A 21,868-nucleotide genomic window follows, 5' to 3' on the forward strand; every position below is an offset into this window, starting at 1 on the left:
GCCCCGGCTGGGGGCCAGACGGCTTTGAGTGTCTCTAAGGGTGGAGACTCACAGCCTCCTCGGGAAACCTCACTCTTCAATGCTCACTCACCCTCACAGTGAAAAAACGTTCAGCATGGGCCTTCTGTATGTGAGCTTGTGCCCATTGCTTCTCTTGAGGAGCTGGCCCTACAAGCCACAGGGAAATCCCTAATCTCCTCCGCTTTAAGCCAAGCTGTATTTCTCTAAAGCACATCTGCCTCCTTAGCAAACATGACTGTACCTTTTCTGAATTCAGTCCTTAGAGGATTTGCTTATAGCTACATCATATTATTTTGGGGGTTTTATCCAGTCTTACTTCCGTATCTTCCTCAACACTTATTTAATATTACCTTTTTTTCTTTTGTCTAGTATGTACATTAATTGAGTATATAGCAGTTGGCAACCTTTTCCCTAAAATACTAAGAAATTAAAACACTGGGCATGATTGAAAAGAGGTACTAGCTACTGTACCAGTGTTTTGAAGCATCAATAACTTACTTCCCTATAGTTCATGACAGTGCAAAAGTGCTATCAAACCTTGCACATAGTTGTTTCCTTACTGGCCACTTGAACAGCATTGATAGTAAATGCAGAGCAAGGGGTGCATTCATATTTCTTTCAAATAAAAAAAGAATTCTCTCAAAATAATGGTTAAATAATGTTTAGGGTTTGATCTAAAATCCTTTGCAGACAGAATGATAGTTTGAAGTGAACTGAAACTCTTCATGAAGAAGGTGTGTAGAGTGAAATACACTTCACACCCTCCATGTATTTCCTTGAGCTGATGATTGGAAAGGATAATAATAAGATATTAAAACCAGCCAACACTATCACTGACATACTTTACTGAGGAATGAAAGCTAGTTGGACCTTTAGCATTCAGGGATGGAACCATCATCACTCAATCTACAGCAAAACAGTGAGCTTTTACAGCTATTTTTTTACAATTTGCCCAATAACTTGATTTCTAGATAACTATAAGATAATAAAGCACGTTTCATGAAACATCATAGGAACAAACTTATTTTAGAAGAACACAAATCCGTTTTTTCCTCTTTACTGGCTATAAAAGATGCCCAGGGCAGCTTCTCTAGGCTCAGACATCTTTTATGTGTCTCATTCAGGTCATGTTCCAAAATTTAGTTGCTCATCATGTTTCTCTGGCCACATGCCCGAGTTTGTCCCCTCCCAACATATCTGTGATGTTTTACAGATTAACAAGAAGGTGAGTTGCCAAGACAGACAACTCCTGTATACCACAGGCAGGCCCATGGGCACTCCATGATGGCAGAGACCTGCCAAGGTCTGTGGGGGACACCCGGTCAGCCTGCAGCACCTCTTCCCCTAAAATCACCCTTTGCATTATACCTCTTTAAAGTATATTTAAGTGGTAGAATAAGCTTTTCATGTTTACACTTTCCTCTAAAAAGATATTACTGAAATACTATAAAGCAAACAACTCTAAAAGAAAGTGTAATGGTGGTAATAATAATGTCTAATATACAAAATCATGTAATTGGCAAAACCCAATAAAATGTGTTGAAATAATTGCTAACGATATTTTGAAAATACTTGGTGACTATAGAATTTTCTATCTATAGGCACTAAAGCAGACAAAGTAACATTTTTATGAATGTAAGTAACTTCCTTCAACATTTACTGAAAAGTGAGTGCCCATTAAATAATTCATGACTGCTTTTGAGAAGTTGGATAATAAAAATGAGTTAGTGTTCATTACATTTCAGATGAGCTACAGCTTACTTTCACAACAGTTGAATAAAACTGAAAAGACATTGAGAATGCAGAGAAAAGCAAAACAACAGTTGGGTGACTTGGAGATATTTACAAAAATATAAATAAACTCTAAAATACATATTGAAAAAAGAGCAACTGATTTGGAACATCTGTTTCATCTACTTTTACTCACATTTATAAATATTCTTGTGTAAGTATTCCCCTTAGAAGTATCTCTTGTAGAAGAAATAATACCTGCTTAGTTTAACAACAAATTAACATTTTTGCTAATATTGCATAGTATATAAAAATACCATTAAAGTCATTGATAAAATCAGTCTATACCAAGAAAATCACTTTAAAACCTCAACATCTGTAGTCAATTACAAATTACCCCTAATAGACATTGGGATATTAGGCACCTATGCAAAAAAATCTGTGACAAAACATTGGATCATTATCACATCCAAACTTCCTCAATATGCTTCTGTCCTAATTTTATTTCTTCAAGATAAATGTTTAAATGGGAGATGGAAGCAGACACAAAGAACTGAGGTGAGAAATCCATAAATTCTCATGGTATTTGGGGAGGCTGTCCTCAGTTTCTAATGATTGCATTATACAAATAATCTAATTGATGGCAATCTAGACACATCCTGAACTGCAGAAAACAAGTTTACTACCCTGACATTGACATTGACATTGACAACATCCCCCGGTTGTTTTGCTGATTGTTTAAATTTTAACTGACACTCATTGATTTGCATCACCAGGTAGAAGTGAATAAAATTCCAGTTAAAGGAACAGCACCCGAATTCCCCTTTCAATGCTAAATATTAAGAGAAAGCAAGAGACTCCCAGGTATGCTATTTTTTTTAACATTTTCATAGTTTGCTGAAAGAAAACTGTGTTGTAGGAATCCAGGTCAAACAGAACAAGGTCAAACACCTTCTATAAATGTATGTACTGTCCTAAAGAAATGCCATTTGTAGGGTTGGATTTATTATAAAATATTTTGGTGGCTCATCTAAAGAACTGTGGAAACAATTGTTTACTAGTTGTGTTCCCTAAAAATTACTAAAAGATGAATTTGTGGCACTGGATATTTGGTGTCAACCTACTCTAAATACGGCCAGCCAATAATAGAATTCTGAATTTAATAAATGTAGCTTTCTCTTTCTATGTAGATATGCCATGTGAGGTAATTTAACAAGTAACATGGAAATTAATGTATTCCCCATGTTTTTCTATGTTTCAGCTGTAACTGGGTGTATTTCAGCAAGCTTGCTTCAAGTAAACACTAATTATTAGACTTAAAATAAGGATGCTTCAGAAAAATAATGATTTGATAATTCCTTCATGAAACCATATCTTTTATCAAGGAAAGAAAAAAACAAAAGGAAAATGAAATTTCTTCACTTCCCATTTCTACTTCTATGTTCTGAACCCAGAGGCCATAATACCCTGGAGTGAACACAATAATTTTTATGGCAATTGTTTTTAAATTATTGCCTATATTATGGATTAATTCCTAAAGCTTGCTTCAGCTTCTGAACACAAGATAAAAGCACACATTGCTATAAAAGAGTTCTTAAGCCTTTGTGCCTATTTTTGAGAGGATTCTCCAGGGCAGTCACTATGGAAGGGTAATCTAAAATTTCTCCTTTAATACACAATTTAAGAAGATATCCTGGGAATGGGACTGGAAAGGAGTTATTGACTTTTCTTTGTCACCTCTTCTGCCAAGCATTTCCCAGAGACTTCCTTTGTTGGCTGCAAAAGGGATTTATTTTGTTTGTGATTGTCTTAAAAAAAACCAAAACAATTCAGCTGCTGAGCTATATATGCTGGTTAATTATCTTTAACTTGCACCACACCTATCAACAATTAGGCATAACATATTAAAATTGTAATTCAGACTCTTAATTAATTCGCACTTTTAAGAAATCTTTGTGCAGCATGTCACTACAACGAAGGCAAACTGCTTCCTCTTGAAACAGGAGGGAGAGTCCCACACACCTCCCACACTTTTATTTTACTGAGTTTTTGTCTCCTTTCATACCCTCTGTCTTCACTAATCAGAGACAGCCAACATGTCAACAGAGAAGGAATACTTGACAAGGGCCTCAAAAAGAGTTAAATGAATTGTCTCCCACTCCAAAAAATAACCCAGTTTGAAAGTCCAGTATATGTCTAATTCTAGGAAGACACAAAAGGAAATATAAATACCAGTATTGGTTGGAGGAAATGTTATTCTCCAATTATTATTCAAGCAATTACTAGTAATTTGTCCAGATTAAGTATCACTGAATATACAACTGCTATTGTTACTGAATTAAACATTTTTTTGCCTTTGTGTAAAGCTAAAACAATACCCCGAAAAGATCATTAAAAACACGGCCCAGTTAGTGTAAAACAGGGTTTATGTATAAAAACTTGTAACATGTAGTAACAAGCTGCTATTTCCTATAATTTGCTAAATGTTAGGACTGTACTGGTGGACCTCGTTCCCTACAGAGATGGCCATGTGCCAACTCCAGCCCAGCACTTTTAAAGGGCAGATTCCAAAAATGTACAAGGTCCTTCACAAAGTAATGGCTGTTTTACTGAATCCCATCTTATAAATATTCACTGCTCTTGACTTAGTATTTTTTTGGCCATGATCAAAGAATCACAGAATGGTTTAGGTTGAAAGGGCCAGTTAGAAGTCATCTAGTCCAATGCTCTTGTGATGAGCAGGGACACCTTCCACTACACCAGGTTGCTCAGAGCCCCATCCAACCTGACCTTGAATGTTTCCAGGGTTGAGACATCTATCTGTTCCAGAGTTTTACCACACTTGTTATAAAAAACTTTTCCTTATATCTTACCTAAACTTACCCTCTTTTGGTCATTGCCCCTTGTCCTGTCACAACAGACTGTGCTAAGTAGTTGGTCCCTGACTCGTCATGACCTTTGTCATGAACTCCATCTCAGGGCAATAGCTCCCATACAGCATTGACCTTCAGTGGTCTCCTTAAATTTTCATGATAAAACAATAATTCCTACGTTATTTCTACGTCTAGCAGTTAGATATAAGTTTCCTAAATTCTACTTTATTTAAATCATACATTTTGGGTTTTCTGGGAATCCTCTGCTAAGCAAATGCAGGCACACTTTTCTGTTTGCTTACATGGTAACAGTTAATTTTTCCATTCTTCCACTTCTTTTGGCATTTTCTACTGTAAGGTCAACTCCACCCCAAACATCAAGCTAGGTACACAGTACAGATTTATACCAAAATAGCTTTGCTGACTGACACAGCTGTTCTGAGAGAATTCCCTAGTTGTTAGTGCAAGTGCAGTTATATCAGCAAAACAGGATTCTCCTAGAACTGCTTGTTTGGCATGCCCACCTTAGGACTCAATTACTGGTACACAATTCCAGCATTCCTACATGGGAATAGTGGTTCCACTGTTCCCATCACCTTAACAGTATCTGCCAATGGGACTCTACCTTCACGTAATTCAGCCCTTCTGGAGATAATTTCAAAGTCTTGCACATTTTCAAAGGATACAGGTTTGAAGAGCTGAAAGAAATTACTTTCACTACATCTTTTTTACAAACCCAACAAATTTCAGTTTCCAAAAATAAAATTAGAAATTGTAACATAAAAATTGTTTTAAAAGGTAGAAATGGAAAAGTCCTTTGTTTGTTTCGTGGGGTTTTTTTTGTGTGAGTTTTTGGTTTTTGGTTTTTTTTTTTTTTGAAACATAGGCTGCTTTCATATGCCAAAAGATACCAATTTTAGGTTCTTAAACAACAAAAAAATTTATTGTTCTGCAGTTGGCATTCTCTTCTGCATTAAGTTTTCTTTAATGAACATAAAGGAGATCTATAGAAGTAACTCTTATGCTTTAATGCTAATATTAATCACATGTGAAAGCTGTCTGTTCTTATTTAAACAAACTATATTTACTTTCCCCTCCAATGTTTATGAGAAAACCACAAAACCAAAATAAAGTAATATTTTTTCTGAACAACAAAAGGAGTTTTTAATGGGCTAGCATGAAGATAGCTCACAAATAGCTAAGAGGTTAGAGAGGGAACCTCTACACTGCTGACTATTTCTGTTTTGATTAAAATAATTTCACATCTTTATGATCACAAGGTGATCTGCAAATCTGCAAATTACTGGCAAAAAGTATTACTTCATAATGGTTCATCAGGGAAAGAAACCAAGAGCACAGAAATAAAAAAGCTACATGATTTTTTGAGGAAAGAACTGTTGAGAAAGAAACCCATAGGAAAAAATATCAAGCAGATTGAAAAACTAAAGGTAAGTGGTGGGTTTTGTTTGATTTGGTTTGGGATTTTTTTTTTTGGTTATAAAAACATACATTATATCTGCTTCCTCTGTTTTGATCACATTTTACCTTTTTATCTCTGAGAGTGACCTTTATAATTCATCAGACCCATCAGCTTAGAAACAAGCTGTAGTTATTCATTTATATGCTCAAATTATATTACCATTACCATTATATTATTGCAGCTGCCTGTGTACTCCACTGACCGTTTTCAGAATGTCTTAGAGGAGGACAGTGTAATTAGTTTCATACACTCTAATTTCATGAAACATGATTTGTTTCCTTTATAATTCCATCTTCAGTAGAGATGGAACAAAACCATTACAGAACTATTGGCACTTGAGTGGCCTGTGGAGTACAGTATCCTGAACCTCTGTTGGTGCTGCAATCTGCTGATGTTACTGAAGAGGATGTACTGCAGAAAAGCACTCTATGATCTTTATGCTTGTATTCTGTGAGAAAAAAAAATACAAAGAGCATCCTGCTGAGATGAAACCTGTTTTGCAAAGAACATGTAAAATGATGAACATGTAAACAACCGGGTGAAAAGCAAGGTGTGTACCTGTCACACATTGTTCTCTGCACTCAAGAACTGCAGTGACTAGAGAGAACATAGTTTGCCAAGGACAGTGCAGGTCTGGTTTAATATGTTTGCCTTTTAAAAGTAATATCATCAAGTGTCAAAAGCCTTGCTGAGTCCAAATGTCAGCCTTGAAGAGACATTTGTCTTGCAAGTCAGTCAGGTAATTTCAAATTACCCTGCAGAAGGTTAATATATATTAAGGTGGTGTGATTTTGCAAAGTTCTGTGCCTATTAGATTATCTGTTTTCTTGAGACCACAGATTACATTCATTGAAAACACTGTGTGCCAGAGTCCAGTGCATTATTTCAGTGCAGAACAACCAAACGGGGTCTTCTGAGGCTTCTTATGCTCTGCAAAGTACTGCAGAGACTTGCCACATCTATTTGGTAGATCATGCTCTTTCAGACTGCCTGCACTGTGTAGTCCACAGGTAACCAGCTCCATCCATCAGGCTGGCTGTAACCATCATATGGTTACATCTATAACCTTATGGTTACCATCCTTATGGTTAATGCTAGCTGGTAGAGTAGAATCTCTGAATGCCTCAGAGTTCCAGAATGTCAGTGGAAGCCATACCATTTTAGTGATGCCATAAATTTCCCTTCTTATGGGTGCAAATGTATAAGGTGCAAATACTTTAAATCTTAACTAGGATTTTACAAAGGGACCATGTTCACTGAGGAAACACTTCAATTTTAATGGTCAGCATTAAACTCACTGACTAGAATCTGAGTCATTTGGTGGGCACCAGAATCTATATAGAAATAATAATAAAAATATTTTCCAAGCAAAGTTTATTTTTATCTGCTGATGTCATGTTTATCTACCAAAATCACAGATTTCAGTTTTATTTTGTAAGTTTTCATGTTTGTAATTCTGGCAGAGGAATGTGTGCTGTTGTCATTAAATGTCTCTCATTTTCATGGTGTTTTAGTCATAGCAGTGTCTCTTCAGACATGCTCACACAATCTATGAATCCTAAAATGCCACTAATGAAAAACAATTTTATTTTTCTCTTTCATTTGTTTATATCTGTTAATCCACAACTATGTCTAGATGAGCAAATACAATATCAAGACACATTCTGATGCAGAGAATGTGTTGAGTTGGAAGGGACCTTAAAAATTTTCTAGTTCCAGCCCACCTGTTGTGGGCAAGGACACCTTCCACTAGACCTCATTGCTCCAAGCTCCATCCAGCCTGGCCTTAAACACTTCCAGAGGTGGGGCATACTCTCAGCTTCTCTGGGTAGCCTGTTCCAGTGCCTCACCACACTCTGAGTAAAGAATTTCTTCCTAATATCTAATCTAAACCTTCCCTCATTCAGTTTAAACTCATTACCTCTTGTGCTATCACTACATACTCTTGTGAAAAGTCATTGTTCAGCTTTTTTGTAGGCTCCCTTTTGGGTACTGGAAGGCTTCTGTTAGGAACTGGATAACTTTCCTTCTACATTTTCAAGAGTCTCTAGCACAGTATCAGCTTAAAGCTGTGGAGCACCTCCAAAGATGTTCTGATTCAGGAGTTCAAATGGTCCAGGAATCACATCCAAAGTCTGTTTTGGTGTATCACAATATGGATTTGTGTAACTGTGCCAACTGGATTCAGTGCCAGGGGACCACCTCATGTGATTTAACACTGTAATACAGTAGAACCTTCTCTCAGGTATGACACTGCTACAGATTTAAAACTGCCAGGTAGGATTTGAATTGCAGATGTAAAATATGAAGATTTACAACAACTTATTTGACCTCAGAGTCACTGTGCTGGAAATATCATTTCCTCAGCTGATTGAAAGCCAGTTAGCCATACGTACACCGTATTACAGTTACAGTTAGCCATACTATCACCATATTAATGAGTTCAAATGGGATTTGTGATGCCATATATGGAGGCTTAATGTGTGTGCATAACCTGGAACTTAGAAACCTTTCATACACATTTCATACATGTAAAGCCAGGCTGGACAACATTTCACAATCTAGAATTTCAGGACTGAGAGTAACAGATAGAAAGCAGTAAAATTTCATTGACTAAGATTCTACTACTACTGTTACTATTGTTACTAATGCACTAGCTAATATTGATTACAGACCAGAAGTGCTGATACAAATTTGGCAATGCATTTGGTGTATCCTACAACATACTGAATAACTCAAGCTTCTTTACTTATGCTGACATTTAAGAAATAAATTTTACTTCTCCAGCTAATAAGGTGTTCCACCAAGAGGATCTAAATATATAATACTTTCCAAAGATACCTCAGATATGAGGTTCATTATCTTCCATGTACAATTTAGGTTGTCACCTAAAGAGTAAATAACTGAAAATAAAAAGGCAAGAGGAAGAGGATGATGAAAATAAAAAGATAAGAGGTAATTGATGTCAACCTCAAGATAATTTTGTTCATCTGAAAAACCACTTATGAGCATAGGTCTGTGAATAATCTTCATAATTTGATCAGTTTTGCCAGGATTATAACAATATTTACTATTTGTATTTCAGAATCTGGCTACTTTTTGCTGCATGTTTAATTAATGTTAATGCTAGAAGAGCAAGAAAGCTTGGACATGAATATAGAAAATTCTATATGAACTCATAATTTGAGTTTTATTCCTAAAAGAGTTTGCAGTCTTAACGGTACAGCAGATAAAAACCTCAGGGTGCAGCATAGAAATAAATTGCACCAAATTTACACTACCCCCAGAAAATCAGCAGCAAAAACTTCCTGCCATCTGGATAAGCTCCATCAGCATAGAATATTTCAAATGTACTAGCAAACAACATCCTAAAAATCTTTTCATATGTTTCTATATTAAGAGAGAGTTTGTATCAACTTCCTTTTCACTAGTGTTATTTCAGATTGGCATATTGAAGTGAGGATTATGATTTCCTCAATGGAAGGGACACTGAAATGTGTGCCTCTTTCTTTATCTCCTTATATTAGCTTTTTAAATTAAAAAGCAGCACCAATATAATTTAAAGAATTATATTCTTTTTCAAGGGTCATAGCAGTCCCCATTGCTAGTGGAAAGTGTCTCATCTAAGGACAAAGGTGATTCTCTGGTTTAGAGAAGAAAAGAGTCTCTTAATTAAAGAGAAAGGGGAAAAAAAACAACTCCCATTGGTCATGCTGAGTGACATAATATGTTTACTTACACAGCAAAATGGACCCAGTACTTTAGCCCCAACTCAGGTACTGGAAAATACATCATTTCTGGGTCTGGCCAGGCTAAATAGTTTTGCAGAATATGTCATTTGTTTGCCTGGAGTTAGCTCAGGTTTTTGTGATCCTGCTGTGCTGTGTGGCCATGGTATGCACCAAGAGTCATCTTATTTCACTTCTGCATACTAAAACTAGGAGTCTGGTTTAAACCAGCTGCCTAGGCTGCATCTGTACACAATGGACAAAAATTTGAAACAACATGACTGCAATGCCAGAGTACCAGCTATAGCAAATGAATTAATTTTCAGTCCCACAGGAGTTAACAGCCAATTCTAACTGAAAATAGAAAGCCTATGGACTCCAACATGAACTACCCTACCACAGCCACAAAAATATCAGAACTAAAGATGACAGAACCCCAAAAATCTGACTCAGCTTGAGACTGTCAGCTGCATAAAAGGGCTTCTCAAACCTCTTTAGACTAGTAAAGGAATATCAAGATTTGAACTCGAGAGTGCAGGGTAGTAGAAAAGAGAACTTCTGACTCACCTACCCAGAAGCCCAGGGGCCAATTTACAGATAAATGAAATAGGCAGGTTCAGACTGCAGCCACTCCTTTGCAGCACACACTTGTGTGTCTGTCTATATGCACATACATATTTATATTCATACATAAAGAAAAGGTATATTGTGCTTATTCCCACCCACTTGTGTCTGTATCATATTTTGTACAGGAGAAAAAGTGTACAGGAAAAAGGAGTTGGTAGAAGTTGATGCTGGACTGATAAAAGCAATCAGGGCAACAGCCCAGCTGTATGACATATCTCACACAATGTATATTTAATTTGAAATATACTTACATATAAATGATATGCTAAAAATAGCACCCAGATAATCAACACAATTAAGTTTTTCTTAAAAAAAAGTATGTTTGTTACATCTTCCTCCAAAAATTCCAGCTAAATAGTACATAAGCTATTTCACACAGGAGCTGAGAAATATTTCTCTCTTCTTTTGGAGCAATTTTTCAGGAATTCTGGGTTTTCAGAACCCTAAAAATCAAGCCAATAATTCTTTGCTTGTTCCTTCCCTTCTACCCTACTTCTTTTGTTTCAGAAAAAAAAAACACCAAAAAATATGCACATTTTGTTAATTAAAATTCCTTTTTTTTTTTTTTTTCTGTATGAATACTGGCTATTGTTACTTTCTAAAATAATCCTTTGTGGACTTAACAAATGTCAGAATTCTGCACCAGCATTCTTGTTTAGAGAGCTCTTCAAAATTCAATTAGGATAGAAGCATCCCACTAAGTTGAGCAAATGAGTTATTTGAATACTTTTTTTACATCTGCCTATTATGTAGTGCATCAAAAATAGTTGACTATTTTCTTAATTTTATAATGCAAGTCTTTAGTTAATGTTTGAATAAAGTTTAGTTAATAAACTTTAAATTTTCTCTATAGCTATCCTTATTCAGTCTCTCCATGTATAATAATCTTAATATCTTTGTATTTAGTTTGGGGAATAGTTTGGGTCATTTAATACACAGATGAGTTCAGTTCTGTATGCATGGAAAGAGAGAAGAATGTTCTCCAAGAATGAATGTGACAAATGAGCATATGAGAACATTTTTTTCCCCTGTAAATATTTAGAGAATGTTTTAAATTTTAATTTAAGCCTTATTTTACTCTATGAAATGTCATATATAGCTGAAAAGTACAGACTGCACAGTAAAACTATTGGTGCCAATATCTAAAGACACCTCCTGTCTTTGCTTATACCCAAGCAAATATGTAGCTACTCCATGAACCTCTCTAGATTATCATTAAATGTGAGGTTTCATAAAAGTGGGTCAGGTAAGCACAGCAATCAGTTGTGTTATGCACCTATTAGATTTAGAATAATTTATAATTAAGCTAAGATCATAGTTAGAATATTGCTTGTAGGAGAAATATATTATTGAGCAGTATTAAAAATAAAAAACTTAATGAAAAGTTATTTAACTGGGATGTTGAAACCAGTTTTGATATGACTTTTGCCAAAAGCCAGCCAAAATTTATAATAGACAAAGACTTCAGAGTGAGAAAAGAGATGTTACTTTAAAGACCTGAATCTACCATGCTAGATAAGTTACACAAATTTCTGGCTTCCAATATCCACAGAGTCTAGTAGTCAAACTGCTTTTTTCAAGTCCCAGACCAGAGGCAAATACGAACAAAACATAAGAAAATCAAAATAGCCATATCAGGAAAAAAAAAAAGATCCAATTATTCAGTATCCTCTGCTAGCATGGCTAATACCAATGCCTAAGAAACATATGTAAGAAAAGTATGGGAAAGAACACCTTTATTTTGCTGACTGCTGGTTTAGAGGCTGAGTTAGATCTTTTTGTGTTTAATTGCCATTGCTAGGTCAAACTCAACTCACTTTTTCTAATATCTTTTTGAGCTAGTATATACATCAGGTCCATACAGTATGCTAAAGAATGGGTCTCTTGGTCTAAATTTGTACTGTGAATTACTTCCTCTTGCTTGTTTGCCTGATAATTGTCTGCAATGCTCTGGTTCTTGCATTTTACAGGCCTCAAGCATCTCTTACAGTAATTTCTTTTCTGGACTGAAAAAATCCTGTTTCATATTCTTCATCATCCCTGCTGTAATCTCTTCCTACTTTATTTAGTTTTGTGTCCTTTCTGAGGCTGTGGGGCCACTAGAAGTGCATATATCAGAATAATGATGTTTTCTCTGCTAATTTGTTATATTATTTTCCTAACAATTGTAGCTTCATATTTTGAGGGGAAGAAAACACATAGGAATTTGAGTGTGGAGACAAAACAGAGGGGAAAAAGCATTAAACCACATCTTCAGTTTGAGATGACTAAATAAGAAGTTAACTATTTTTTTTAACAATTTCTAAGCTATAAAGAATGATGCAAATATTTATTTTCTATTTTGGAAAGTCTTGACACATAAAAATCTGTGTTCAAACAGTGAGCAGCTCTGAGTGCTTGAACTCAGGGACCTCTGCCTCTTTCAGCATACAGTATTTGACTCAGGTGCTATGCTTACTTTGTGTTGCATCCAGCATGCCTGAAGTGCATCAGATAATCCCATTTCAAGTTCATGTATAATTGACAGACAGAAAATTATAAACTTGGACCATTTTACAAAATGAAACTATAGAGAAAAATGGGAAACTTTTTTTTTTTTGCCTTCTTAAGTAGGAAAGTTTTTGAGTGTAAGTAGAATTTTGTCATGGGATTAAAGAAAATTAGTGGCTAAAATGCCCCCAAGCAGTATCTGTCAGAGGAAGCCAACACTCATGTCTGGAGAGAAATGTTAGGTGATGATCATATATGAGTGAATGATAAAACAAAAGCAATTGCTTCCTAGGGTGCACCCCAATAAATGAAAAATATCTATATGGAAAAGGAAAAACATTCTACAACACAGGAAAGTATCTGTCTGTGGTTTGACATAGACTGTTCAATTTCTACATGAGACTAGGAGAAATCAAGAAATCACTGATCCTCACTGTCAAATTTTACTTGGAAGGGGAAGAAAACATCCCATTCATGCAGTCCAGGATAGAGAGATATAAATGAATTAAAAGAATGACTGTAGCCAGCTACCCAGAAAATCTGTGTCCCAGTTAACATAAAGGGACCTTTAGACAAAAACCCTAATGCCTGCAGAGGGATGGTGATCATAGGGAAAATCTGCAGGGATATAAGATCTGAGTAGCCATTTACTAGCTCTGCACTCTAGGAAAAGGATTTTTGATATAGGTAAGTACATGAAAAGACAACATGGAAGACAGATAATTGGTGCAGTGTTTGAATTCAATATGTCCAAGGATGGGATTTCTCATGGAAGAGAAACAATTTAAAACAGTAAAAAGTTCACTATGAAAGGAAACTTCAGCAATCATATGAAGATTGGGAACATGGGGAAATTTGCAACTGCAGGGAAAATAGACTGAGCACACTGCTGAAGGCAGCTTCAGGAGATTGTGCTGGGAGGGTTACCTTCTGAAATTTGAAGAGCCACTGAAGGATTCAGAATTTATCCTTTTGGATTGGGTGAAACTAGCAGAGAATTGTCCCTATTTTTATTACAGGGACAGCAGAGGTTTTGATTATGTTCAGACTCCTAACCAAATGCCCAGATAACACTCATAACTGACATTAGAGGTAATTTGACTTTGTTTTCAACTGACTAAAGCATCAAGTAATATGGTCATTGCCTTTTCCACTGCCCTGAGTCCCTAGTCCTCTGAGGTGCAGGGAGGCAGGTCCTTCCAGCTGGTGTCATGACCAGCTCTGCCTGCCAGCTGTGGCAAACTCTTGGAACAGAGATCCAACAACTACACTTTAAATCACAACCTCTAGTCACTTTGAGGTAGCAAAAGAGGAAGTCTTTGCTCAGTAACTAAGGTTTAGCAGTTCTGACTCCAATCTTTTTTTTTCTGCAGCGCTTTTGCAGGTATCCTGCCAGTGGCAGAAGGCTTGGAGTTACATGATTTTTATGGTGACTTCCAAGCCAAACTACTCCATCATCCCATGATTTTATGATTTTCTGTTAATCAGACTAATATTTTCTTTTGTTTGCTTGTGCATTCTCACTGTGGTCCTACATACCGGCATCATATGCAAGGTTACTGCTAGAAGGTTGTTTTACCTATATATACCTACATAAGGCTCTTTTATAAAATGGCATCATACCTTTTATTGACAATTTAAGCTCAAACATACAAATTATCACACAAAAGCTACCTAAACTATTAAATTAGGAAGACACAGGCATTTTATGTCATGGCTACCTCAAGAACTAGCTCTTCCTTTTGTAATTACGCCACTGGAGAGTGTCAGCTGTACCTGATCTATCAAACAGAAAAGATGTCAAGAGAAGGTTAGTTTTAGAAAAGGATTCTTTACTTTCTACTGTATTTCTACTTAAAGATCAGGAATCACTACATTTTAGGGGTCTGTGAATCTTTCTTCCTTCCTTAGGATTTGATTTTTAGAAACAACACTTTATGAAAAGAATCCTTCAAGAAAATGTAAGGAATTTGTGGAAGATCATAGTAATAAATAATGTTTGTTCTGTGAGATACTGTGTTTATAAAACAACTATTTCATTAGAGAGAATTCTTTATTCTCAGTTTATATCAGATTCACTTTGAATAAAAAGTCTGACCAAGTTCTTTGGGCAATGGAGGGGGTGTCAGAACAAAACACATCTGGAAAGGACTTCTTGGGTAATTGGAGCTGCAGGTCCCTTGCTGCAGGATTTTGGAATCCATGAGGTTTGAAAAGACAGCATTTACAGGTGGCCACATCATTATTTTTTCAATCTCTCATCAAGATGCATTAAATGTTTTGTGCCACCTGCCCTGCTTTCCTTGGACTTCCACAGAAGTGCCAAAAGTGTATTAAGCCTCAAGATCTGTTTCTTTGCCACAATCCTGTTTAGGAAGATTAACCAATGAGAATATGGGAGGAAACAGTCAAATGTATATTAATTGGGGTAAGAAATAATGATGCTGAGGCAAAATAATATTAGCATCATAAGTGCTGAATATGATGAATCTGGATAAACAGTCATATGAAAATCAGATTAACAGATTTCTAAAAGAGCTTTGGAGTTCAATAGCAAGGAACACATCTGTTCTTCCTTACAACTGAGATACTTTTAATGACCTTTACTTTAAAAAGCTGCATTCTCAAGAATATGCATTTATTATTTAATATTTTATTAAATACTTCTGCAAAATCAAAAGATAATGTACGTGCTCTGAATGTCTAAACGATGAATTTGAGAGTGGCATGAAGTTGCATTCCTGTTCCTTTTATGGTTCTCTGTACTGGCTATTTATTTTTAGGAGAAATAAAAGTATCATTGTAATTATCCTTTTATGCTAACAGTTTTGGTATTGTATTAAAAATGTTCTAAAAGGAACAAATGGCATTCACTGGCAAAAACACTTGTGAAATTGCTCCATTCTGCTTATGGCTGCTTCTCCACTGATATAATTTTCCATCAGTCTGTCTATATTATATTTCTATTTCTGCAAGTTATCACTTTTATGAGCAAACACAGTATTGTTTGACAAAATAGAGGGAAACAGAGAAGTCCTGATCTACATTAACAAGATTATATTATGCAATTAATTGCCACAAAACTTGTTAATTCTAATTTAATATTACCAGATGAAGTAAAATACCATAATGTTCAGGAAAGTATCAAAATATTGCATGTTAATAGTTGGGATACAACTTGAAAGGAGTGTGGTTTTCTGGCACTGTAAGATAAAAGAGAGTGCAAAAAGAAGTGTATAAAAATAAGTTTACTGGCGTAATGTTAATGCTCATCAGATGATACGAAGGAAGGTTCAACATTCATTCAGGAAGTGGAAAAAGCACCAAGTGTGCAGAAAACCACATTTCTGTCAAAACAGCTGGGAAGCCAATGACATAACAGAGCTGCAGGTTAGGCAGTATAATTTTAGGCACTCAGTACACTCTACACATCAACAATGCATAGGACTAATCTTCTAATAAAAGGTAATTTCACTGAGCTCTACCCTGTCTGACAACCTTATATTAATTTCTCCATCACTGAACAAGGATCCTCCCAAAATTTCTTTTCTGAATGTTCACCTTACCTCCCTTGTTGAACTATAATAATCTAAATATTTTTTTCATTACTTATAGTAGTGTACATGAACATGTAAACAGAGTGAGTGAGAGAGAGAACAATTGTCTTCTCTTCCCACAATAAACCTTCTTCATTTCCCCTCTTTTTATTTTAATGGAGACAAAACACTTTGTACACATGCTCCATTGTTTTCTAGCCACTAAACAACCATGTAGCCCAAACCTGAGGGCCTAATACTGTAAAAGAGAGATTTTTACCTAAAAGAGAGATAATTTACCTAGTTTATAAATATGCAAGGGTGTATTTTGTAACAGAGCAAAGGAACTTACTCAAAAATGATGTATAAATAGGTATTGATAATATGGTCCTTGCCATGGTCTACCCACACTTGTGAACATAATTTTCTGGTTTTTCTTCAGTCTAAGCTCTATCTGTGCATCTAGCTTAGCTGTGAGAGTGAAAGGAAAAGAAGTAACTTAATGAAGAGCAAAAGTCAGGACAAGAGGATGAATCATGAAGGATGTTAAAATTAAGGACACTGAGGTTAAATTTATGGACACAGAAAGGGAGAACGTCTCTCAGAGCGGAAGGAAGGGAAAATTATTTTTAACTACCAAGTACATGAGGGTTTGCTGACAGACAGGAGAAACCAAAACATCCTGGGCTGCAGGACAGAGCTGTGTATACAGCACAGAACTCTGCAGTACAACAATAGAACTTGGCTCCTGCTGGGAAAAGGTGTTACTGTAAAATAGTGTTTGCCTTCAAAAATTCATTGTTTGTAATTTTCTCTACAGGCAAGACAAAACTCGTCTCTTTTTGCCTAATATCAAGTCTTATCATTCCTGTCATATTCTATCCTAGTGAAAATAAGTAGAGTCTGCGCTTATGAAGCTAAGCAAGGATCTACAATTAAGTCCTGAAGAAAATAACAGGATAAAACAGCTGCAGGAGTAATCAATGGTGAAGTCTTTAATTTAATTTAATTTAATTTAATTCAATTTAATTTAATTTCAGTCATTCTTTCAATTGATCTTCTTCCTGTTTAGGGCTTAGGCTTTTGCAAAACAAAGCTTTTTCAATCTGGTAAAGAGTGGGTAGAAGTAATAGTCACCATTAAGAAATACTTTCCATGCCTTCATGTAAACCTCACACTTCTTTCTTGGAGCACTTCTATGGCCTTCTTCACTCATAACTGAAATGTATGAAATTTTGCATATGAACTGCATATGGAGATTGATCAGTAGATGGTCCCTGAAGCTGTCTCTTGACAGATCAGAGGAAAAAAATCCCATAACGTTTTAATGCAAATTTATTGCAAATTAAACTGAAGAACTACCACGGCGCAGACAAACTTGCATGGAAGAGTCAGAAGTGAAACTGTTGCTTGGCTTGCACTAAAGCATAAGCATAGGCACTATTGCATGCTGACTTTCTCATCATGTCTCAGTTTGGAAGATGGGAGTGGAGTTCAGTTAGAATAATATCTATCACATATATAGAATATATCACTTTTTCATCAAGAGAATTATAGAAATTAGAAACAAAATCTCTTAATCCAGCTACCCACTGCCAATGCCAAAGACAGCTTGTACACTTTCAGGAAGCCCATTCAGGAAAGGAGCAAAAATTCTATCAGCATGGAGCTGTTAGTTACTGTATATTGCACAGATTGTGTTTTTAAAAATAACTCAGCCTTTCTACAATATACTATTAATTGTTATGATAGGAAGACATTAATTTACTGGCTTCACTTACATACATTTGGCCTTAAATTTGGCTGAGAAACCAGTTCATGGCATAGTCCCTCAGAAAGATATTGCGAACTCCATGACCAAGCACCTAAGCCAACTCACACATTCAGGGGCAATTCTGTGCTCATCCCAGAAGTGAAAAGTGACAGTGACAGTGAGAAAAACTCCATTTTAGGAGTGAATATGCCACCAATATTGGTTATTCAGTCCTGATGCACCAAGAACCCAGCAGTACCCAGTGCTGCAGCCAGGCAGGGTCACTGCAGCTGCCCAGCACAAAAGCCAGGGGTGTAATTCCTTGGCAACCCCTAGTAAAAGGTTCTCACCCAGTTCCCTGTCTGCCTATGTGGGTGTTCTACTCCTCTAACTAACTTTTCAGCCCATGAAACATTTTCATGTACACCCATGGTAGCTAGAGGTACTTCCTGGGGTTTGATGAAACCAAGGAGCCCGAGCTCAGGCTGGGCTGTGCTGTCCCACTCGCACAGCTCGTGTCCCATGGGAAGGAGGGAGTGTGGGAGGGAGCCCAGAGACTCAGTGGACGTAGGTTTGAACAAGAACTGCTGTAGGCTGAAGAAGAGATGTGATCTTATTGTTCCAATGAGAGATGCAGCCTCCAATGCTTCTAATATTTGTAGAAAAACTGAAGTTAGGAAGAAATAAAAAAATATGTACACAGAGAATACATATGTGTGTGTATATGTGTATTTATTAGAAATCCATGACAGAAGTGTGTACCACTCAAACACATTTAAATCAGGTATGTTTGAGATGGTTGAATCTAAAGTTTTTTCAAGTAATCAAATATTTTCTATTTTTCATTATAAAATTAAAAGAGGTATTTCTAATTAAAAAAAACACCTCAGAGGCATCTTAAGGTAACTCAAAGATCCAGATGAACTTTTAAGTCAAATCAAAAAGAGAATTTAACAGAGCTGTCTTATTTTCTAATGTGTTGAGGATGGCTTTGTGAAACTATAATCTCGTTTCCTGTCCCCAACAAAGCAGTGATTTTCAATTACTACTTCTGCTATTGTTATTTCAACTACTATTTCTATTGTATTAGAAGCAACAACACTTTCTTATTATTAAATTAATTATATTATAATTATATTATAAGTAATTAGAATATTAATTATTTACTAATTAATATTTAAACCAACAGGGGATACATTAACAATAAATATTTACTGAGCCCAAGCAACAGCAGAAAGCTAATTAAGTCTTACAAGGAATGGGGAAGAAGAAAGCATAAAGGAAAAAAGAGGAATTGCTCTCTGAGCTGCTCATGTATTCTGCTTTCTCAGGATTGCCCTGGTCACTCCAAACTGTCCTACAAAATTCTCCTTCACAAAGGCTTTTGTCTTTTGCTATAATTTTTCCCAGCTGCTAGTCTTCCTCTAACTGCCTTGTTCTTGATTTCCACACTCTAATGTGCAACTAGAGCCATGCTGTCATTTAGTCCCCTCCTGTGTGCCTTCTTCTCCCTCTTTCACTGCTATAATTGCTGATTTTCTCCATACTCCGCTTCCCTCACCTCTTGACTTTCTCTCACATTAAAGTCCACATTGCTGCTTCCAGCTGTGGTTCATCCTCATCAATCACTGCTGCTCTCAGACTGTGGCTCATCTTTGCTGAAAGTCTTTTCAGCAGGCTCCCTGCTACCAGCCACCGACCCTGAGCCCTTCATCCTGGACCTGTACACTTTTACTAAGCAGATCTACCTCACTACCTTCCTTTGATGCCAGTATTATCCCACAATATTTTAGTAACTTCCCTTCATACTGATTTAAGACCCAGGTCTTAAAGACCTTTTTTTACAGAACAGAAAAGTTTCTTCTTAATATTTTTAATTATTAAGACTTTTTTTCTAAAATCTAGAAAATTCCTAGGAGGTTACTTTTTTTCATATCTGATATCATTTCAAGGATACTTACTTTTGGTGAGATCCAAACTCTCTGTGCTGAAAACAAAAAAGAACCAAATACGTTCACATCTTTGGTGTTTAGACACTGGACAGACACATGCCATAACTCAGGATGAGAGACGGAGAAAAAGAAGGAATTGATGGGCTGAAGATGGAACTGGAAAATGCAGTTAACTCTGCTAAAGATGAAAATGGCTAACTAACTGCCTACTAAATATTTTCATATGGAAACAAAATTCTTGGTGATATGCCAAATGTTTAAATGGAAAATAAGTTCAAAGATTTTAATGAGTTTTACGTGTGTGATCACTGACTGTGATTTTGGCCACTTCTATCCAGTCAACACTTACATATATATATATATAAATACACATATATATGTGTGTGTGTGTGTGTGTGTGGTGTGTAAAAGAAAATAATTAGGAAACACAAAGTTATAAATCAGAATAAAAAAATGTGGAAACAGAGGCTGCAATAGGATTTATATGTAGGTACTTATTATGAGCATATTGCTCTGCCATCTACCTTATCCTCCTCTAGTTATTTATTTTTGTGGTCTACTTATTCTTATGTAGATGAAATTAACCAAGGCATTATAAAATTGCAAGGAGTTATGGACAGTGCACACAGACAAATAAATCCTCCATCATGTAGGGGTGACTGCACAAAAATAATTTTCTCAGGCTATGTTTAAAACACCAGAGACTGTGATAATTGTATTTATCCTTACAGATAGAACCTTTAAATTATTATAAGATTGAGAGCTTTAGAGGTCTTTCCAGAAGGAGACCTTCAGGTTCCTTTCCACATATACTGCATTCCTTCAAATGCCAGATGAGTATAGGATGACACTAAGTTCAAATCAAATGACAAAAATTTTCTTTCTTAATCTTGAAGGGGTTAGAATATACAACTTGGACAAAACTGGCACATGCTTAGATTCATCTCCCAACTGAGAAAAGACAAGCGTGGTTGTAAAATCCAGGATCCAGCTTTAGCCATCTGAAAAAAATTCATTTCAAAATTGCAAAGAATCCTTTTCCCAGTAGGGTTCTGTTCAACAATCTCTGTAATCAGCCAACATGCTGCATGAAAGCATTTTCTTAAATGGAATAGCAAAAGGCACACAAGTTAATGACTTCTACTGAGCACTTAAGACTTCATAGGAAAGCTGATGAAATGATTGATCTGTGTACTTCTGTGCAGCCTGACCTCTGAGGGCTACCAGCTGCTGGCACCTGGCTTTGGCAGTGCAGTAACAGAACGTGAGGAGGCTCTCAGCCTGCACACAGCTGAGAAGTGCTGCTTTTAAAGGTGACTACTCTGGCAAAATGGTCTTCAGCCACTGACGGAATGGCACAAAGAACCATTCTTTCCAGACTTTCATGTTCTGTCCAGACTTTCATTATTTAACTGCAAGCAAAGTGCAAGATACTTGAGTGCAATTAATTTTCTAAGCTTCGTTACTTTTCTATCCTTCTCCTGATGAAGACATGACTTTGGCTATTGACTGGGTGGTGAAGTAAAACTACAAAGCATAGCAATGGCAGCAGTGACAGAGATGAAGAAGATTCATCTAATTCTTGTCCCTTAGTGGTTTTACCAAAGAGAGAAAGCAAAAGAGAAACAGGGTTGCTTGTGTGTGTAAAGTGGATTCACGTCTCCCTCCCCTTTGTGA

The 21,868-nt window shown here is 36.2% G+C and overlaps 1 protein-coding gene across 47 annotated transcripts in view; it reads right to left on the reverse strand.

Moving 5' to 3' along the window:
• RIMS2 (regulating synaptic membrane exocytosis 2) overlaps positions 1-21,868 on the reverse strand; it is a 447,453-nt gene that overhangs the window by 21,085 nt on the left and 404,500 nt on the right. The gene's annotated exons all lie outside the window — the stretch shown is intronic.

Source organism: Lonchura striata, chromosome 1 (genome assembly GCF_046129695.1).
Source record: "Lonchura striata isolate bLonStr1 chromosome 1, bLonStr1.mat, whole genome shotgun sequence".
Taxonomy (NCBI): domain Eukaryota; kingdom Metazoa; phylum Chordata; class Aves; order Passeriformes; family Estrildidae; genus Lonchura; species Lonchura striata.